Source organism: Pipistrellus kuhlii, unplaced genomic scaffold (assembly GCF_014108245.1).
Source record: "Pipistrellus kuhlii isolate mPipKuh1 unplaced genomic scaffold, mPipKuh1.p scaffold_m20_p_12, whole genome shotgun sequence".
Classification (NCBI taxonomy): Eukaryota; Metazoa; Chordata; class Mammalia; order Chiroptera; family Vespertilionidae; genus Pipistrellus; species Pipistrellus kuhlii.
The window spans coordinates 36,158,805-36,178,865 of record NW_023425427.1 but is presented as its reverse complement, the minus strand read 5'-3'; the positions used below and the strand labels follow the sequence as shown (position 1 = coordinate 36,178,865).

At 39.6% G+C, this 20,061-nt stretch overlaps 1 protein-coding gene across 1 annotated transcript in view; it reads right to left on the bottom strand.

Annotated features, from left to right (window-relative positions):
• The window catches only part of IL33 (interleukin 33), a 38,764-nt gene extending 20,202 nt beyond the window's left edge, over positions 1–18,562 (bottom strand). Inside the window, exon 1 of the mRNA XM_045580201.1 lies at positions 18,431–18,562. The gene's annotated coding sequence lies outside the window, so the exon portion shown is untranslated. The remainder of the gene's footprint in view (positions 1–18,430) is intronic.
• Between the last annotated feature and the right edge of the window lie 1,499 nt (positions 18,563–20,061).

Sequence of the window (20,061 nt, the reverse complement as noted above, 5' to 3'; positions counted from 1 at the left end):
ATTATTTAATTTGTGCAGTTATTTATTGTCTGGTAAGTTAATGTCCAAGAAAAATATTAATTTTATTAAAATGTTCTTTTATGTTAATAATTACTCATTTATTTTAGTCCTCTGTAGTCAGCACATCTCTATTGAAATAAACCTACATTTCTATGAAAATTGAAGCTTTTGGTTTTTTTTGCTGCCCACATAAACTTAAACCTTGTTTATTTGGCCTGTGTTAGCCTTTCAGTTTGACATGCTTGTTCTAGATAGAACTATGGGAAATATAACATTTAAGAGGTAAGAGAAGAATTAGAAATGAAGACCAATCCTATTCAGTTTGGGTCAGTTGATAGGGCATCAGCATGTGGACTGAAGGGTGGGGTTTGATTCTGGTCAGGGGACATACCTTGGTTGCAGGCTTGATTCCCAGCCCAGGTTGGGGCACATGTGGGAGGCAACCAATTGAAGTGTCTCTCTCACATTGATGTTTCTCTCTCTCTGTCTCTCCACATCCCTCCCTTCTATTATCTCTAAAAATCAATAGAAAATATCATCAGGTGAGGATTAATAAAAGAAGGAAAAAGATCAAAAAGAAAATCAGGAAAAAAAAAAAAAAGAGAGGTCATATTATGAAGGCTAAGGGAGAAGAACTTCTCAAAAATGAATATTTGGTGAGGAGCACTAGAGACCCCGCTGGAGATGAGAGACCTTGGACAAAGTCCTTTCAGCATGAGGGGCTCTCCAAGAAACCACAGTGGACGGCACAGTGTGAAGAAGGAGGAAATGAGACTTTTTCAAGAAGTGCAATAGTGAAAGGGAAACAAAAAAAGAGAGAATGGTATTTTGACAGAATACAGGTAGAAGAGCAAGTCATCAAGACAGGCACTATAGTAAGTTATCAAGGGTGATAACAGCAGAATTAACATGGAATAGAAAGAACATCAGGGTCCCTGATGACCAGAATAGAAAGAAATGAACATAAGTCCTTGGGCCCACGGTTGGAATTAGCAAGGGCAGTGGAAAATGAGAAATGTGTCACTCTCTCTATTGGCCCTGGGAGATGAGCATACAAGGAAAGGGAGTGGGTTCTGAGAATAATGGTATCACCAGGGGAAAATCACATTTTAGATAATCACAGGAAATAGGAGCTTTTGAAGAAAAGAGGAGGGAGTGGGTAAGGAGTATGCATTTGTGTGGGAGGGGAATATTACAGAGGAGATGACATACATTTAAATTATTATTTTTTAAACCCAAAAGAAGATTTTAATTTATCAAAATTAAATAGAAATGAAATTGTAAATAGAAATTGTAATTGGTAATACACCCCTGAGCAACAAGAAAAATATATGGGGATATAGTCCTTTCCAAAGTTACAACATGTGTGGTTACCTCTTTGACGGGAAAAGGCTTCCAGAAACTTACATTTAACAAATATTAAGTGCTCATTATTTGCCAGGGACTATATATTCCATCAGCCTTAACCCAAGGGACACTGTAAACATTTCACTTTGTCATGTTATCTACATTTGACCAAATGGAAAATCATTTATTGAATCACTAAACTTCTTTTACACGTCAGACAATGCCCTTTGTTTAGCAATTTCTGTCCTTTAAAATACCCATAAATATGTTAAGTCGGTAAGTGTTTTTAAAAATATATTTTTATTGATTTCAGAGAGAAAGGGAGAGGGGGAGAAATAGAAACATCAATGATGAGAGACAATAATTGATTGGCTGCCTCCTGAATGCCCCACACTGAGATCAAGCCCACAACCAGGCATATGACCTGATTGGGAATTGAACCTTGACCTCCTGGTTCATAGGTTGATGTCGCTCAACCACTGAGCCATGCTGGCATGGCCATTGTTGGTCTTTCTTATCTTACTGTGAATTTTGCTTTTAAAATAAATGCATTTAATCTTTTTTTTTTCTTTTTTCTGTGAGGTACCTTGTTAAAATACAGGGTTTACAAGTTTTTTTTTTTTTAAATTAAAAATACATGTTCTTAAAAGCATACATGTTGTTATGGAAAATTTGAACATTACAGAAAATTGAAAGTTCAACCTTTGATGCCCTAGTATAGTGATTTTCAGCATGTATGCTGCAAGAATTTTTATAACATGCAATGCTTAACTTTTTAGTCTGGAACACTGACCTTTTTTTCATTAAACTGTCAAATTAAAAAAATGACATTATCCCTAGTCAGGTGACTCAGTTAGTTGAAGCACTGTCCCATGCACCAAAAAAGGTTGGAGGTTCAATTCCCCATCAGGGCACATACCCGGGAAGCAGGGTTTGATCCCCAGTAGGGGTGCGTGCAGGAGGCAACCAATCAATGTTTCTCCCTCATACTGATGTTTTTTCTCTGTTTTCCTTCCTCTCTCTCTAAAATCAATGGAAACATCTCAGGTGAGGATTTAAAAAGAAAGAAAAAATGACAACAGCCAACACAACAATAGCCATCAGGAGTGAATAAATAAAAATTATACCCATATTTTTTTTGTCAGATCAGCAAAAAAATATTTTCTTGGCGTACTCCAGAATTTTAGTAATTAGTTTATGTGTTCCATGAAATGAAAAAGGTTGAAAATCACTGCCCTAGCAAGTAGTGAAGTCCTTTGAAAGGAATGTGACTAGTAATCATTGTTGGAAATCCTAATCTCCCTGAGGTCCTGAGATCACAAATGATGCTGGATTGGTATTTGTACTCTAGCACCGAGGGCTGTCTTGTTATAACAACAAGAATAACGTGAACACTTGTCTCAGGTTGGGCTAGGTGCTGGGGTTATATAGCTAACTCTTTCCTGCCCTCCTAGAGCTTATTTCCTTTGGGGGAGGTAGATATTGAACAAATAATCACAAAACAAATCACTTATGAACAGCGATAGATAAGAATTAGGCTGGTAAAAAACATGAAGGAGTGGAATGGCCACAGAAGCTGTAACCGAAGGGTGTGAGAACATATGGAAAGGAGGGGACAGAGGTTACTCTCTGGGCAGAGAAAATCTCAGGTGCAAATGACCTGACAGACCGTGTAATGTTTAGGGAACTGAGAGGGCCTGTGTGGCTGAAGCAGGTGGGCAATGGGGAGAGTATAATGTAATGAAGGTGGAAATAAAAGGGAAAGGGAGGAACGCTGCATCCTGGAGATGAGGAGAAGGAGCTTGGTTTTATTCAAAGTGCAATGGGAAGCCAAAGAAGTAATATGGGAGGTTTTTAAGAGTGCTCTGGCTGCTATGTAAGGATAGTAATGGGGAAGAAATGAAACGATCAAAGAGTCTGCATTCATTCAAGTTCTAAATAATGGCGTTGTTGGTGATGATAATAATGGTGATACAATTAGAGTGTCTTGTGTCTCTTCTGCAGGCCAGATGCTTTATATACATGATTTTTAATTGTCACCATGACCCTGGTATTTGAGTACTATTGTCTCCATTTTCTTTTTTATAAAAATCTCCTATTTGGTCTAGCCAGTTTTGCTCGGTGGATAGACCATCCACCTCTGTACTGAAGGGTGCTAGGTTCAATTCTGGTCAAGGGCACATACCTCGCTTGCAGGCTAGATCCCAGGCCCTGGTCAGGGTGCATGCAGGTAGCTACTAGATGTGTCTCTCTCACATCAATGTTTTTCTCTCCCTATCTTTCCCTTCCTTACCTTACATTCTCCCTAAAAAAAAAAAAAAAAAAAATCAATGGAAAAATATACTCTGGTGAGGATTAACAACAACAAAACAACAACAACAAATGCTGTCTTATTGATTTTTTAGAGAGAGAGGAAGGGAGAGGAATAGAAAGATAGAAACATCAATGAAAGAGAAATATCAATTGGCTGCCTCCACCTCCATCTCCCCCCCCCCCCCCCCCAACACACACACATCATCAATTGGCCTGCAACCTGAGCTCTGACTGGTATCCAACTGGTCACCTCTTGGTTCCAGGGTTTGATATCACACTTTCACATCTTCACAGCTTTGTTCAAGCTGTTCCTCTTACTATAGATACTTCGCCTAAAAAAAGTTGAGCAATTGAACCCACAACCTGAATATGTGCCCTGACTGGAAATTGAACCCACCACCTTTCAGTGTACCAGACGACACTCCAATCAACTGAACCACGCTGGCAAAGCTGATTGTCTCCATTTTAGGGATGAGATTAAGTGCCTTACAAAAGGCCACATAGCTAATAAATAGCAAAGCCAATCTCTGAAATCAAGACCATCTGGTTCTTTCTCTTACTCCATGACAGCCATTGTAAGAATGAAGTGGAATTGAATTCTTAGGCCTTAAAATTTGTTCACCACCTTGTCAAGTTTGCCTGTTTGGTCCTGGCTGGTAGGAGAGAGAGGAAATGGGGTGCATGACTAAGCTTGGCCATACTATATGACTTCATTCTGGGAGATTTTGCATGGGAGCAGAAAGGACAGGGTGAGAAAGGAGGGTGCTCACACTGATTCTCTGCTCCCTTGGTATAGTGGCTTGACTTCTTTCTTGGGACAGATCAGAATAAGTGATGTGGAAGAAGGGGAGGCTGAAGTTTAGGGAAGTGAGATAGCACTCTCCTTACCCAATCTGAATCACTTCCTGTCCCCCCACTCTTCACCACTCTGAAAGTTCCTATGTGTCACTTACCTGGACCTAAGAGAAAACATTCTCCTAGAGAAAGGAAATACTGAATAAAGAAATCTGGTGAATCATTCTATGACTCAAGCCAACCCCTTGTGAGAGGAGAGGAGGGATGGTATGAATTTTTAGGGAAAATGACTTTAACATCTCCAAGGTGAAAAACCCTTAGCATTTATACAGCACTTCTATGCTTTTCCACAGTTTTCCTGGATGCAGTCTGATCAAATCATTTTTATACACTGAAACTACCTGCCCCTTCAGTCTTTCTAGCCTCACACAGCCCCTCTCTCCACACCCTGTACATTTTTGAACCACTGGACTGCGCTCTGTTCCTCAATTCATCACACACCTTTACATGTTCACAACTTTGTTTAAGCTGTTCCTCTTGTTATAAATACCTCATGCTCTTTGCCTAAAAAGCTGCTAGCTAAACCTTGGAGCCAAATTCAAATGCCTTTGTCTCCTCATCCACCAACAATCAGGCAGATTTATTGCTTCCTTTCTTAGTTTCTTATTTATATTCAACTGTGTTTGTTTCTCTACTTCCTCTGCTGGACAGCTAGCAATTTGGAAACAACTTAGTCACCTATAGAACCCAGGTCTTCTCATTCTTGGTTCAATGTTCTTTCTAAAACATTAAAGAAGCTGATTTTCTGTTTGGCCTATGGCCCTGTAGTTTTAGTGTCACTAAACATTTTAAATTAAAACATTTTAATTATTCATTTCAATGTGTTGTTCTATTCTCCTTCAGTGTCCCTCCTCATGCCTCACATACTTGGGAGAATCAGCTGTGTGTTGGACTAAGTCTCTAGTGATTTTGAAGATGCAGAGGTAGAATGGATGACACCTACCCCTCTCAGCCTCCTGCCATTCCCAAGCCTAGACCCATATCTTTGCAAGTCTCAGGCTTCTTAGCTCAAAAATGAAGAGGCTGTAGAAAGCCAGAGTCTTCCCATCCTTTGACTCTCTTTCTTGTGCTCTTGTATAGACTCACAGTTTTTTCCTGGGCCACTTCTACACAAGCAGCTGTACCAGCCCCTTGCCCACCCAAAATATACCACCCTTGGAGAAATGCGCAAGCTATGCCTCAGCCCTTTGTTCTCAGGTTGAGAACCACTGCTGTAGATCCTAAGACCATCGGAAAACACAGATATTTACATTACAATTCATTAACAATAGCAAAATTTCAGTTATGAAGTAGCAACAAAAATAATTTTTGTTGAGGGTCACCACAACATGAGGAACTGTATTAAAGGGTTGTGGCATTAGAAAGGTTGAGAACCACTGTGCCGGTTTGGCTCAGTGGATAAAGTATCAGCCTGTGGATTGAAGGGTCCTAGGTTCGATTCCGGTTAAGGGCACCATACCTGGGTTGTGGGTTCCATTCCCAGTGGGGGCGTGCAGGAAGCAGCTGACCATCATCTCTCTCATCATTTATGTTTCTCTCTCTCCCTCTCCTTTTATCTCTGGAATAAAAATTTTTTTAAAAAAAATATTATATATAAATAAACTAATTTTAATATGTTTGGCTGCTGTGGTGCAGTTGGTTGGAGCACTGTCCTGTACACTGAATGGTGGCATGTTCAATTCCCTATTAGGGCACATACGTAGGTTGTGGGTTCAATTCCTGCTTGGGGCATGTGCGGGAGGCAATCGATTGATGTTCCTCTCTCCTCTCTCTCTCTCTCTCTCTCTCTCTCTCTCTCTCTCTCTCTCTCCCTCCCTCCCTCCCTCCCTCCCCCCTTCTCCTCCCTCTGTCTCTCTTCCTTTCTCCTTCCCTTCCTCCCTCTCTAAAATCAATATCCTTGGGTGAGGATTAAAAAATATATATACACATTAAAAAAAAACCTGCACAGCTGACTTAAAATTCCTTATTTTACAGATGAGGGAAGTGACATTCAGAGCAGATCTTACTCGAAGTCGAAGTTATTGAGTGGGTATAGGGTGGAGTCAAGACCAGAACTCAGGTTTCCCAACTCAGAGTGGTAGCTGTGACTGCTTTTTCTTCTGTATCTTGCTACTGTTTCTTCTTTTTTAATATATTGTTATTGATTTCATAGAAGAAGGGAGAGGGAGAGAGAGAAACATCAATGATGAGAAAGAATCATTGATCAGCTGTTTCCTGCATACCCCCACCCCCTCTCCCACTGGGGATGGAGCCCGCAACTTGGCCACATGCCCCTGGCCAGAATTGAATCAGGACCCTTCAGTCTGCAAGTCAATGCTCTATCCACTAAGCCAAATCAGCTAGGGGGATACTGTTTCTTTAAAATACTAGTTAGGACAACCAAGATGGCGGCATAGGGGAACACCGGTACTTGCTGCCTCTCATAACCACATCAAAACTCCAACTAAAAGACAAAACAAATATCATCCAGAACTATGGGAAACCTGGTTGAGTCGAAGTTCTACAACTAGAAGGAAATAAAAAAGTGCATTGAGCGTGGAAGGAGGTGCAGAGGTGCAGAAGTGCAGAGGTATGGAGGTGTGTGAAACAGGCTGGCAACTGGGTGCGCTCTTGTTTTTCTTTAATCAGGAGGGATATACAAGCTCCTGATTCTCTCAACACCAGTTCGGAGCGAGACTCTGGGGACCCAGACTTGTACGGGGAAAAACTGGACTGTCTGGCATCAGGTAGGAACTCGAGGGCAGCTTTCTATTGGAGGTGCTCACAGTGATCATTGTTCCTGCCCAGGGCTGAGGGACACATAGACCCAAGGACCTCTCTAAGAGAGGTCAGACTGGCAGCCATTGCTATTTGCTCTGCCCTGATGATTCTCTGAGACTCCACTCCACCCAATTTACAATACCACCCAAGCTGTGCACAGAAGCTTTTGCATATGAATGCCTGTTTCTCTTGCAATCTAAAACCTAACAAACTGCAGCTGGGTCAGAGAGCTCCAAAGAGTTCAAAAGAAGGCCTAAGGCCTGGCAGTAGCAACTTGCATTGTGTCACAGCTGGGCCTCATCTGGGCACTTCCAAACCCCAAACAAAGAGGAAGAATCTTCAGGTCTCTTTGTAGCTCCTGCTGAGTGGCATCAGGCAGTGGCTGACTTTGCACCTCCTTGGAGATCCAAGAGCCAATGTACCCACTGATCAGTGTGAGATCTTCCAGACTACACTCTTCACACCCATAAGCAACACACTCAAGGGTTAGACTCAGTGAGCACCAAAGCCCCAATGAAGCAAGTCCTGCCCCATAAGAGTGTCTTCAGCACAGTAGTTCTCTCATTGTAGAGGCAGCTGGTCCTCACAGCCAATTGACCAGTAAGTCAATTCCTCCCAGTGTTACCAACAGCAATCAAGGCTTAACTAAACAAGTCTGTGCACACAGCCAACGAAGGGGTGCACCAAGAATGTCCACCTCAGATAATTGGGGAGGCTGAGCCACTGGGCCCTGTAGGACACCTAGCACACAAGGACACTCTATCAACACAGGGAAGCAGCCAAAATGTGGAGACAAAGAAACGTGTCACAAATGAAAGACATGGAGGAAAGCAAACTACTGAATATAGAGTTCAAAGCCACAATCATAAGGTTACTAAATAATCATCTATAAATTTCTAAGAAATTTAGTGAGAACCTCAAAGATATGAAAAAGGACCAATCAGAAATTAAGCATACACTGACTGAAATAAAGAAAAATATACTGAGATCCAACAGAAGACTAGAGGACACCAATAATCAAGTCAAAAATTTGAAATACAAAGAAGCAAATAACACCCAACTGGGAAAAGCAAAAAGCAAAAAGAATCCAAAAATATGAAAATAGTGTAAGGAGCCTCTGGGACAACTTCAAGTGTATCAACATCATAATTATGGGGGTGCCAGAAGAAAAGAGAGTAAGATATTGAAAACATATTTGAAGAAATAATGACAGAAAACTTTCCCTACCTGGCAAAAGAAATAGACTTACAAGTCCAGGAAGTGTACAGAAACCCCAAACAAAAGGAAGCCAAAGAGGACCACAGCAAGACACATCATAATTAAAATGCCAAGAACAAAAGACAAGGAGAGAATCTTAAAAGCAGTAAGATAAAAAACAGTTGTCTACAAGGGAGCACCCATACGACTATCAGGTGATTTCTCAACAGAAACTATGCAGGCCAGAAGGGAGTGGCAAGAAATATTCAAAGTGATGAATAGGAAGAACCTGCAACCAAGATTACCTCTCCAGCAAAGCTGTCATTTAGAATTGAAAGTCAGATAAAGACTTCACAGATAAAAACAAAACAAAAAACTAAAGGAGTTCACCACCACCAAACCAGTATTATATGAAATGCTGAAGGGCATTCTTTAAGAAGAGGAGGAAGAAGAAAAAGGTAAAGATAAAAATTATGAACAACAAAGTGACATCAAATACATATCTATCAACAAATGAGTCTAAAAATCAAATGAATAAAAAAACCTGATGAACAGAATAAACTGGTGACTATAATAGAATCAGGGGCATAGAAAGGGAGTGCACTAACAATTCTGGTGGGGGTGGGGAAGTGGGTGTGGTGTACCGTAGGAAGAGATTGGACAATTTACACCTATGAATGAGGACAGTGTGGGGTGGGGGCGATGGGGGTGGTAAGGACATGGGTGGGGTGGGAATCGGGTGGATAGGAGCTATTGGGGAGAAAAGAGGAACAACTGTAATAAACTGAACAATAAAGATTTATTTAAAAAATAAAATACTAATTAACAGCAAAGAGAAACAAAAAGTGAAGAAAGTGCAGGGAACAGTTTCAGTTAATCCGGAAAATTTTTGGCATTGTCCTTATGTTTCATATATGGAATTTAATAGCTGTTTGAAAACATTCTTACACAATGCAGTGTGCCATCTCTGGGAACTAATAAAACTGCTCACTTTTTTTGGATGGGTTAGGAGTTGTTGCTTTGATTTGTTTCCTTCTAGCTTATAAGAGAACATGCAGATAGAGAAAGGTTTTAGAAGATGTGATTAAAACTGAGTCATAGCAAATAGTTCTGGCACAGCATTCTGCTACAGAAGAAGGTGGCAAAGGAACAAAGGGTGGGGGCAAAATCTCCACCTGGACAAAGGCTTTGCTGAGAGATAGACAAGGAACAAGCATGCGTGTATATCTGAATCATAAGTAATAAATCAGAACTCAACACTGGAGATAAAACCTAATCTATTTTAATTCATTTCACTGCTCTAGACATGGCTTGTTTTGATCTCTAAATGTTTACACCTGGGTCCACAAAAGAAGACAACTTGCAAGGGTAGGCAATGCTGACATCAACATGTACCATCTCTGTTTTTTTACACTTTGACTACAACATAGATTAAAAATTTAGCCAAGTTATTGTTGAATCATTATGAGCTAAAAATAATTCACTCTTGTTCATTTTCTTAATTAAAACATTGTTCAAATAACATATAATTTAACAAAGTATCTACCTTGTGTGATGTATCACAAGCATTGGGTAACTTGATCGTCTAGAGCAGTGGTTTTCAACCTTTTTAATGCCGCGACCCTTTAACACAATTCCTCATGTTGTGCTGACCCCAACCATAAAATTATTTTTGTGTCTACTTTACAACTGTAATTTTGTTACTGTTAATGAATCATAATGTAAATATCTGTGTTTTCTGATGGTCTTAGGCTCTAAGACCATGCTGTTCCTTATGTTGTGGGGTTCACCACAACATGATGAACTATATTAAAGGGTCATGGCATTAAAAAGGTTGAGAACCACTGCTCTAGATGATCAAGTTATCAAATACTTCTGATACTAAATTTTTAATCTATGTTGTAGTCAAAATGTAAAAAAAACTCAATTTCCGAACATGGGATTAAGACATTATCCTTTTTATTCTATTATTAGAGGCCTGATGCATGCAAATTTGTGCAAGAGTAGGCAGGTCTTCCTTCCCCTTGCTGCCGGCACTAGTTTCTCTCTGGCACCGACTTCTCTTTGGCACCCAGGACCCGGGCTTCCCTCCTTAAGCTGCTGGCAGGCACCTGGGAACTGGGCTGGCTTCTCTCTGGGCCTGGATTCATCAGGAAAGACGTCCGAAATGACATCGGGTCTAATTAGCATATTACCCTTTTATTATTATAGATAGTATAGTTTTTAAAAATGTGATTCCTGGCTATTATTTTGAAATCCAAATGCAATGTAATGGCATGTTTTCTTCTCTACTTAATGTTGCCTTGCAACTAGGAGGGGTCACAACAAAGGAGTGCCTCAGCTCCAAAATTATAATCCCAGAAAAGATTTTTTTCTTCTAAAGTGTGTTTGCTACGTAACTCAAGTCTGGGGAATTAGTACTAGTTGTCTGAATCTGACATAATATATTCCTTCAACTTTAATGTATGCATGAAAGTTGAAGAGGACCACAATGCCCACCTATCAAAATGGCTAAAATGAGGAAAACAGAAAATACTAGGTGTTTGCAAAGACTCAGGATAACTGGAATTTGTGTACATGGCTGATGAGAGTATAAATTGCTACAACCATTTTAGAAAATAATTTGGTAGTATCCACTAAAGCTGAACATATGCATGCTTTTGGCCCAACAATTCTACCTTAAGGTGCATACCCAATAGAAAGACATAAAAATGTTTCCAAAATACATATAAGAAATGCTTATAGCATTTTATGCATATCACTTTAAGCTGTAAACAACACAAATAACAATCTACAGTATAACAAATACATTATGGCTCATTAATTTAGAGGAATTTTAAATAGTAATGAGAATAAACAAGTTACTTCTATGTACAACAACACAGATGAAACTCGGAAACCTAATTTTGAGTGAAAGAGGCCAGACACAAAAGGGTTTATAATTTATGAATTCAATTATAAATAGTTATGAAACCATAGCAGCAAATTAAATATAGGATATTAGAATGTATAACAGTGGCTATTCTCAAGATAGAGTAGCATAAAGAGGCTTCTGAAATTCTGTATTCTTCTGTTTCTTTATACAATTACTTAAGTTTGTTTACTTTGTGACAAGTCCTTAAATTGTGGAGTCATGATTTGTGCAATTTTCTATGTGTATGTTATGTTGATATGTTAATTAAATTAAACTTAAGTTAAAGGGAAGAGAGATTGGCATCGAGGCTAGCGTTTTGTGTCCGGCCATGGGTGGGCCTCTGGCCAGGCCAGGGCATGGAATATTTGCATTGTACCCCAGCAACAAGGCAAGCATTCTGTGTCCAGCGCAGATGGGTCTCTGGGTTGCGGAGAGCCTCTGGGAGCCCCATAGAGAGCTACTGGTGCACAGATTCATGTCAGGGATACTACCGTATTTTTCGGACCATAAGACGCTCCGGACCATAAGACGCACCAGTTTTTAGAGAAGGGAAATGAAGAAAAAAAGATTCTGAAACAAATAGTGTCCTAAAATATTTTATGTGCATTAAAACCCAACATCACAGTCATAAACACATGTAATCAACCCTGTAAAGTAAACAGCAGCATTTAGAACCATTTTAGAGCCGGGCAAGCACACAGAGACCACACAGAGCCGGGCAAGTAAAAAACCTTTTTTTTTAAAGTATATGTGTAGGCTATATTTGGACCATAAGACGCAGGGACTTTTCCCCCCCACTTCTGGGGGGAAAAAAGTGCGTCTTATGGTCCGAAAAATACGGTAGTTAATTATAATAGGCAAGATATGGAAGCAATCTAAGTATGCACCAATAGATGAATGGATGAAGAAGAAGATCTATGTAATAAATATTACCCATTAAAAAAAAAAAAGAATGCAATTTTGCCATCTCCAATAACATGAATGGACTTAGAGGGTATTGTGCTGGGTGAAATAAGTGTACAGAGAAAGACAAATGTCATATAATTTCACTTATATATGGATTCTAAAAAACTACACAAGCAAGTAGAACAAAAACAGACTCATAGATACAGAGAACATTTTGACCATTGCCAAGTGAGAGAGGTTTGGGGGAGGGGTGAAAAAGGTGAAGGGATTAAGAAGTAAAAATTGGTGGTTACAGAATGATCATGGGGATGTAAAGAATAGCATAAGGAATATAGTCAATAATATAGTAATAACTAGGTTTGGTGTCAGAAGGGTACTAGATTTTTCAGGGTCATCACTTTTAACTTATATAAATCATCTAATTGTTGGGTTGTGCATCTGAAACTAATATAATATTTCATGCTAAGTATAATTGAAAAATTAAAAAAATATTTTAAAAGAAAGAATTAATTGAGCTGACTGGAAAATGGTCAGACAGGAAATGGACACATGCTCCATGTGACTGGTTTCTCTTTCATTTATCTAAGCTCATACATACCGGTTATTAACTATTTTGAACATTACCCTTGGATGAGCCATGAGTTTTTTTTCACAATAAAAAATATGATCACCACTCAGTAATAAACTGCATCTTCTTTATTCTATGAAATAACTACCACATAGTGCATAAGGTTATAGTGAATTTGATTTTCAGAAGACATTTAAAGATTAAGAGTATGGAAGTATTCCACTCATAGATGGCTATTGACCGGAATGAACTAAGTCACAATCCACACTCTGGATACTTAATAAAAGATTAAACAGAGCTTCCATGTGATTGAACAGAAAATACAGCTCAGAGGTCTAGAAACTTGTCCACCATGGTATGACAAGCCTTTGTCTTCCACTTCATGGACAGCTCCAGCTGATGTAATAATTTTCACATGGGATTCAGCCTTGGTAAGCTAGTAGCTGAGTTTGAGGTAAAAACTACTAAAATGGAAAAATGGCTAAATACAGTCTTCTATGTCTTATTTATCTCCAAGATAAGACTTACTCATTTTCCTATAACCAGATATGACCTCTTCCTGATTATACTCAACAATCCAGAGCAAAAGAATGTAACTGGTGTCTCTTCCTTTGCCAAGAAGAGGTCTTACATACTGAAGGCATAAAAGTTATCTAGAACTAACAATGAACTGCAACCCTAGCAGGCATCCTCAAACTTTTTAAAGTGGGGGCCAGATCACGGTCCCTCAGAGAGCTGGAGGGCCGGACTATATGAACTACTAATTCCTACTGTAACACCTCGGCTGCGCTCACTGCCCAAAAAACCTGGCGGGCCGGATCAGACTCCTCTGCGGGCTGCATGTGGCCCACGGGCCATAGTTTGAAGACCCCTGCAGAGGCTATAGTAGTCACTGCGAGATTCTATGTAGATAGTAGGGAGAATCTCTGAGTCTAAATCCAGATACTCTTTAGGAACATTTGCAAAAACAATTGGATGGTACTTAAAAAAAATGGACCTCTACCTAATTTTATACTATAATGAATTAAAAGATATAAGAATTTATAAACAATATCTCCCCCCACCCCCTACTCACACTGGCACAATGCAAATAACTTTAATGTTTCTAATGCTGAGTCTAGTACCAAGGAGAAATCTTTCCACATGACATAATAAAGGTTAATAATAATTGGTTAGCCAGATGTTAGCATTACATGCCATGTCTTAAGCACGGAACTCTCCAAAATTTCTTAGTAAAATAGCTCATGCTCCTTTGAGTTAATGACATCTACTTTATCCTAACAACCACCACATAGTGACAATTAAAAATATGGTTTCACAAACCATATGGCTCTTGAATAAGTCACCCTTTTTGATAAAACAATGTTACATATACATTCAGGTAATATGGATCTTATATAAGTCACTAGAGGCCCAGTGCATGAAATTCGTGCATGAGTAGGATCCCTAGGCCTGTCTGGTGATCAGGGCCAATCAAGGTGCTGGCTGGAGCCTTTCTTCCAGGAGCTGTCCAAGGCCTCCCTTCATTCCACGCCATCCCCTGGTGGTCAGTGCATGTCATAGAGGAACTCCCAGTCTTCCGATCAAACTCCCAGGGAGGCAATTTGCATATTAGGCATATATATACACTAATGACCAATGCATGAAATTCATGCACATTAAAAGGGGATTAATTAGAGGAAATAATTTGATATTGCTATTTGCCCTCTCTCTATAATAGAAGTGTCAGAGATGAAAGAAAATTAGTAAAATGTATATGAAAACCTTCCTTCTGTCAGAGTCTGGGGCATACGATGGGACCCAGAGTCAAGTTCCTGCCCACCCACATGCACCTCAAATCGCATGAGACCCAGCCCCTGCCAGCCCCACCCCATTGGGCTAGATCCAGACCTGGCCAATCCCACCCTTTTCAAGCCCTGCCAGGCAGGGGGCATAGCCTCAGATCCTCTGGCCTGGTGCCAGGACAGGGGGCATGGCCCTAGGTCCCCCAGCCCAGACCGGGAGGAGGGCATACCTTGAGGGCCTCCATCAAGCCCCGCCAAGTGGAAGACACAACCTGAGATCCCCTGTCAAGCCCTTGCTGTGTGGGAGGCATGGCCTGAGGTCCTCTATCAAGCCCCGCCAGGCAAAGGGGCACAGCCTCAGGTCTCCTGGCCCTGCACCAGGAGAGTGTTGCAGCCTCGGGTCCCTCGTCAAGCCCCACTGGGCAGGGGGTGTGGCCTCAGGTTCCTTGGCCTGACACTGGGGTGAGAGGCCTGGCCTTAGATCCCCTGTCAAGCTCTGCTGGGTGGGGGGCACAGCCTGAGGTCCCCTGTCAAGCCTCACGGGGGCAGGGGAGGGTGTAGCCTTAGGTCCCTGCTGATTGCTCGTTAAGACTCCTTATGGGAACTTGGCCTCAGTTGTGGGTGCAGCCATCTTTGTGATGGAGTGATGGTCAATTAGCATATTCCCTGTTTATTAGATAGGATAGATCCATGGTTGGCAAACTGTGGCTTGAGAGCCACATACGGCTCTTTGGCCCCTTGAGTGTGGCTCTTCCACAAAACACCACAGCCTGGGCAAGTCTGTTTTGAAGAAGTGGCGTTAGAAAAAGTTTAAGTTTAAAAAATTTGGCTCTCAAATTTCAATGTTTGTACTGTTGATATTTGGCTCTGTTGACTAATGAGTTTGCTGACCACTGGGATAGATAATACATTTTTTAAAAAGAGGAAGCTGAAGCCCAGCCAGCATGGCTTAGTGTTTGAGTGTAGTTGACCTATGAACCAGGATGACACAGATTGATTCCCAGTCAGGGCATATGCCTGGGCTGTGAGCTCGATCCCCAGTGTGGGATATGCTGGAGGTAGCTGATCAATTGATGATTCTCTCTCATCATTGATGTTTCTATCTCTCTCTCCTTCTTTCTACTCTGAAAAAAAAAAAAAAAAGAGGAAGCTGAATGTTGGCATCTATGTCTGTGACTGAAACTTTTAAAAAGATTATAAAGAAATCTTACTCAAGGAAACTTAATACTACTACTACCACTAATTTACTGCTATGAACCAATCATGTTGACTACTGATGAAGTATTGTTTAAAAAGGATTGTTAAAAAATGTGGACAAATAATACATAAAAATGTATACATAATAATGGAAAAAATAAAACCTCAGGAGGGAAAACTTTAGAACTAATAAATTCAAGGTAGAGAAAAATTCATGTTTCGATGTAATAAGCCCCAAGTGAAACAACAAAAGGGTGTGGACATAAAAAAAAAAAAAAAAAAAAAAAGGAGAACTATACTAAATGGAACTAAAAGTAACTTCACAGGGTGATGTGATTATAAATTCCTCACTGAGCAGGTCATGGTGGGTAGTCTCATCTCAGGCCTATAACATCTTTAGTGAAAGGTTTTTAACTAGTCCTGTCCATTGTTCTTGTGCATCTAGGTTAACACACCTTTGAAATGCCAGAAGTAATACCCCTCTCAAGGTGTAACTACTCTCAGGAGAGCACATAATCTTGTTAACTATCCTGTAATTCAATCTCCACCTGCTTTCTTCCACCTTCATGTAATCTTCCTCATGTTCCTTCCTTCATTCCACAGTTATAAAGGAAGTTGCAAAACTCATTCTTTGGAGCATTTGAGATCTTGCTTCCTGGCATTGTCATTTTGGCTCAAACAAATTCTTATAAAACTTATTGTCAGTGGTCAGGAATCAACCAATGAATTCATAAGTGGAAAAACAAATCAAACTCACTCTCTCTCTCTCTCTCTCTCTCTCTCTCTCTCTCATAAATAAAAAAATATTTACAGGTTTGGGCATTCATATATAGATGGGAAACAGCATATAATCTCCTCTTTATAAAGAAAATAGAACTGCTTAAATCGTGTTTCTTAAATAACCACCATTAATAGAGCCAACAGGCTAAGATATTTGAGTAGTTTAGAGTTGAACCCAGCAGACATGACCAACAATGAAGTTCTGTAAAACACTTTAAGAAAATATTTAGCCTGGCCAGAGTTAACTCTGCTCAGTTGGTTGAGCATCATCTGGTGCACTGAAAGGTTACCAGTTCACTTTCCGGTCAAGATACATACCTGGGTTGCAGATTTAATCCCTGGTCAGTGCACGTGGGCACAGCAATCAATCATGTCTGTCTGTCTGTCTCTGTCTCTGTCTCTGTCTCTGTCTCTGTCTCTCTGTCTGTCTCTGTCTCTGTGTGTGTGTGTGTGTGTGTGTAAGAGAAAGAGAGAGAGACAGAGGGGAGAGAGAGAGAGAGAGAGAGAGAGAGAGAGAGAGAGAGAGAGAGAGAGAGAGAGAGAGAGAGAGAGAGGGAGAGAGAGAGAGAATGATGATGATGATGATGATAATGGGTTGCCGTGCCCACGTAACCACTGAAAATAAGTTTTATGAGAATTATAAAACCACTGAAAATAAGTTTTGTAAGAATTTATTTGAGCCAAAATGACAAACATTTTGTCCTTGGGTAAGGATAAAAAAAATTTTGAATCTTTGCCTAGGAAATCCAAGAGTCATAATGAGCAAAACATTTGTACAAAATATCTCAGATGCACTAGGAAAAATTTTGACGATCATCCAACTTATAAAGTGAAGGGGAATTAGATGTAGACTAGTGTGCTGATTAAAAGTGAAGCACCTAACCAGTTTTGTGGGAGGACTCCTCTTGGTTCAGGCAATACCAATGAAATGGTAGATGAAAGTTACATACAAGAATGGTGGCTGGCAGGGCATTCTTTCTTTCATATGGCTATGAATGTAGCCCTAAAGAAAATAGGTGTCAAGTTTTAATGTCATCTCACTAATATATTTTATGTTTGATAATGATGGAAACTTTGAATAGACATTTAATAAAGGGAAAAGACAATGTTTCTATCACAGAGGTATTGTAAGAAGCAAATGGGGTAATATGGGAAACATATCTTACAGTTAGTGCATGTTCAGTAATTAACAACAGTTTCTTTTAGTGACTGCTTCTGACTTGCTTTACCTTCATTATTAAAATAGTCTGGAGGCATATATTCATGCATGGAAAGATAAGGCAGAAAAATAGACAAGAAGAAAAAAATGCCATGAAATAGAAAGAAATAAAGAGAGCAAAACTTTAAAGGAAAATTTAAATGAAGAAAAGTAGCAAAACTAATGAGCTTTTGTATTTATCCTATTCGGATGTCAATTCCTTTTCTTTTTTCCCCTCACAAATGGTTTGTTTTTTAACAGATGATTTTGAGGAGATGGCACCTAAACAATTGTAAGTTGGTCTTGGATAAACATTAGGAGAATCACTAACTTATTTTGTGAAATTTTGTGGTGAGGGAAGGGAACATTTACTATAAAGTCTATTACAATCTATTTTAGCAATTAATTGATTTTCCAAATCACCCAAAGGAAATCAAAGTGGTATTATAAGTTGGTAGCAACTGTCATAATCAATTTATATTGCTATTTGCAATAATAAGAGAGAGTTAGCCTCATTTATTCTATATAAATATAAAACAGTTCTTCATGTTTCCAATATCTTAGTTTGAAAATGTGACAAAAATCTATTAAAATAGTGGTTTTATTCTTACCTTGTGATCTTGTTTTGAATTCTCCCTGAAAAGCTGCAGCTCTGTTCTCAGAGAACTTGCAGACTCTATTTATTACCCAACACTTGGTAGAGAACCAAATTGCCGCAGAGGCGAAATCTGAGTGGATGAGATTTAGGTCTTGAATTACATGTAAAAGCCAATAGAGGGATCAATCCTGTCAACATCTAAGATTCACTGCTTTCTCCCCATATTCATCTTAAAATTAATACAGCAATTACAGATTTTATATTCTGCATTTTTGTTTTGTTTGGTTGTGTGTGTGTGTGTGTGTGTGTGTGTGTGTGTGTGTGTGTTTTACTTACAACCCACATCAGAATCATTTCACATGAAATCCTCATCCCATATCCAGCTCACAATCTTCCTCTGCCCCCTACAAATTTCAACTTGGCTTTCTTCAGAGTTCAACTTCACAACTTCACCTTCAGTGCTGTTATTTTGAAACTCTTGGCCATTTATATTTGCACTTTCGGCAATTGGCTTCTTCACTTGCAACCTTCACTAAGTGATCAGCTTATTCTTCTAAATTCCTTGATGCATAGTCACACTTACTTGGATATCAGTAACATACTGCTCATCTGCAAATGGAAGTTCTCAGATACTCCATGCATCTTAACATACCTGACCTGCCTCTCTGCTCCCCATTTCCATTTATCCCCCAAATCTCACAGAATATATTGCTTTTTCTTGCAAGTGTGAATACTGAACTATAGATCCCAGCTCTTCTTACCTCATGAGAAATTTTGCTGTTACATGCCCCCTCTCCCTCTCTTTTGGCATCTGTAATATAATAACAGCAGGAAACAAAGGACTGAGAGATGCTTTTTAAAAACTTGGGCTGTTTCTGCATTCTAAGATCACACATCAGAAGAAAGACTGCTGTTGTACTTAGAAGGACATTGTGCTGGGGCTGTTAGTTAAATACGTGCAGGCTTAGCAAGCCCCACAACCATGAAAATTTCCCTTGGTAGTCATACATTATAATCACTGTCTCCTAAGGAGAGTAACACTGGAAAACAAACTTTAACCCTGCTTTTAAGAGGCTTTATGATTTTATTTTTTGAATCTGCCTCATGCAGCTGTATAATTTGGTAAGTATTTTAAGGAGAAAACTCTTAGCATGCAAAGAGGTTTATGAATGCTTGGCCCATTAAGCCTCCAGTTTTGTCTATCCAGCCCCATAAAACAACAAGGCTTCTTCTTAGACAAAATTTAGATTCCCTGCCTCGTGCTGCACACACACAGAATTAGCAAATGCCTCTGGAGAAGAAGCAGCTATAAGCACCAGTTCCTCTACATTGGAATTTTGTTTTTTTGCCCAAGATTTTAGCAGCTTTCTCCTGCCTGTAATTCTTTTTCCTTTTGGTATTTTATCTACTCATTCTGCTTCTTCTCAAGTTAAAACATTGGACTGCCACAAACATCTCCATTTCATCAGAAGTGAAAATCCCTAGAAATTTGAGTTAAATAGAAATGAAAGCATGGCTCCATTTGGGCTTGATTCAAGAGGTCATGGAACTTATTATCCAAACCATAAAACTTTTGAAATGAAGAATGTTATTAATAATTAGGTCTCTCCCAAAGTGGATCAACACTGAAATATGATCACTTTA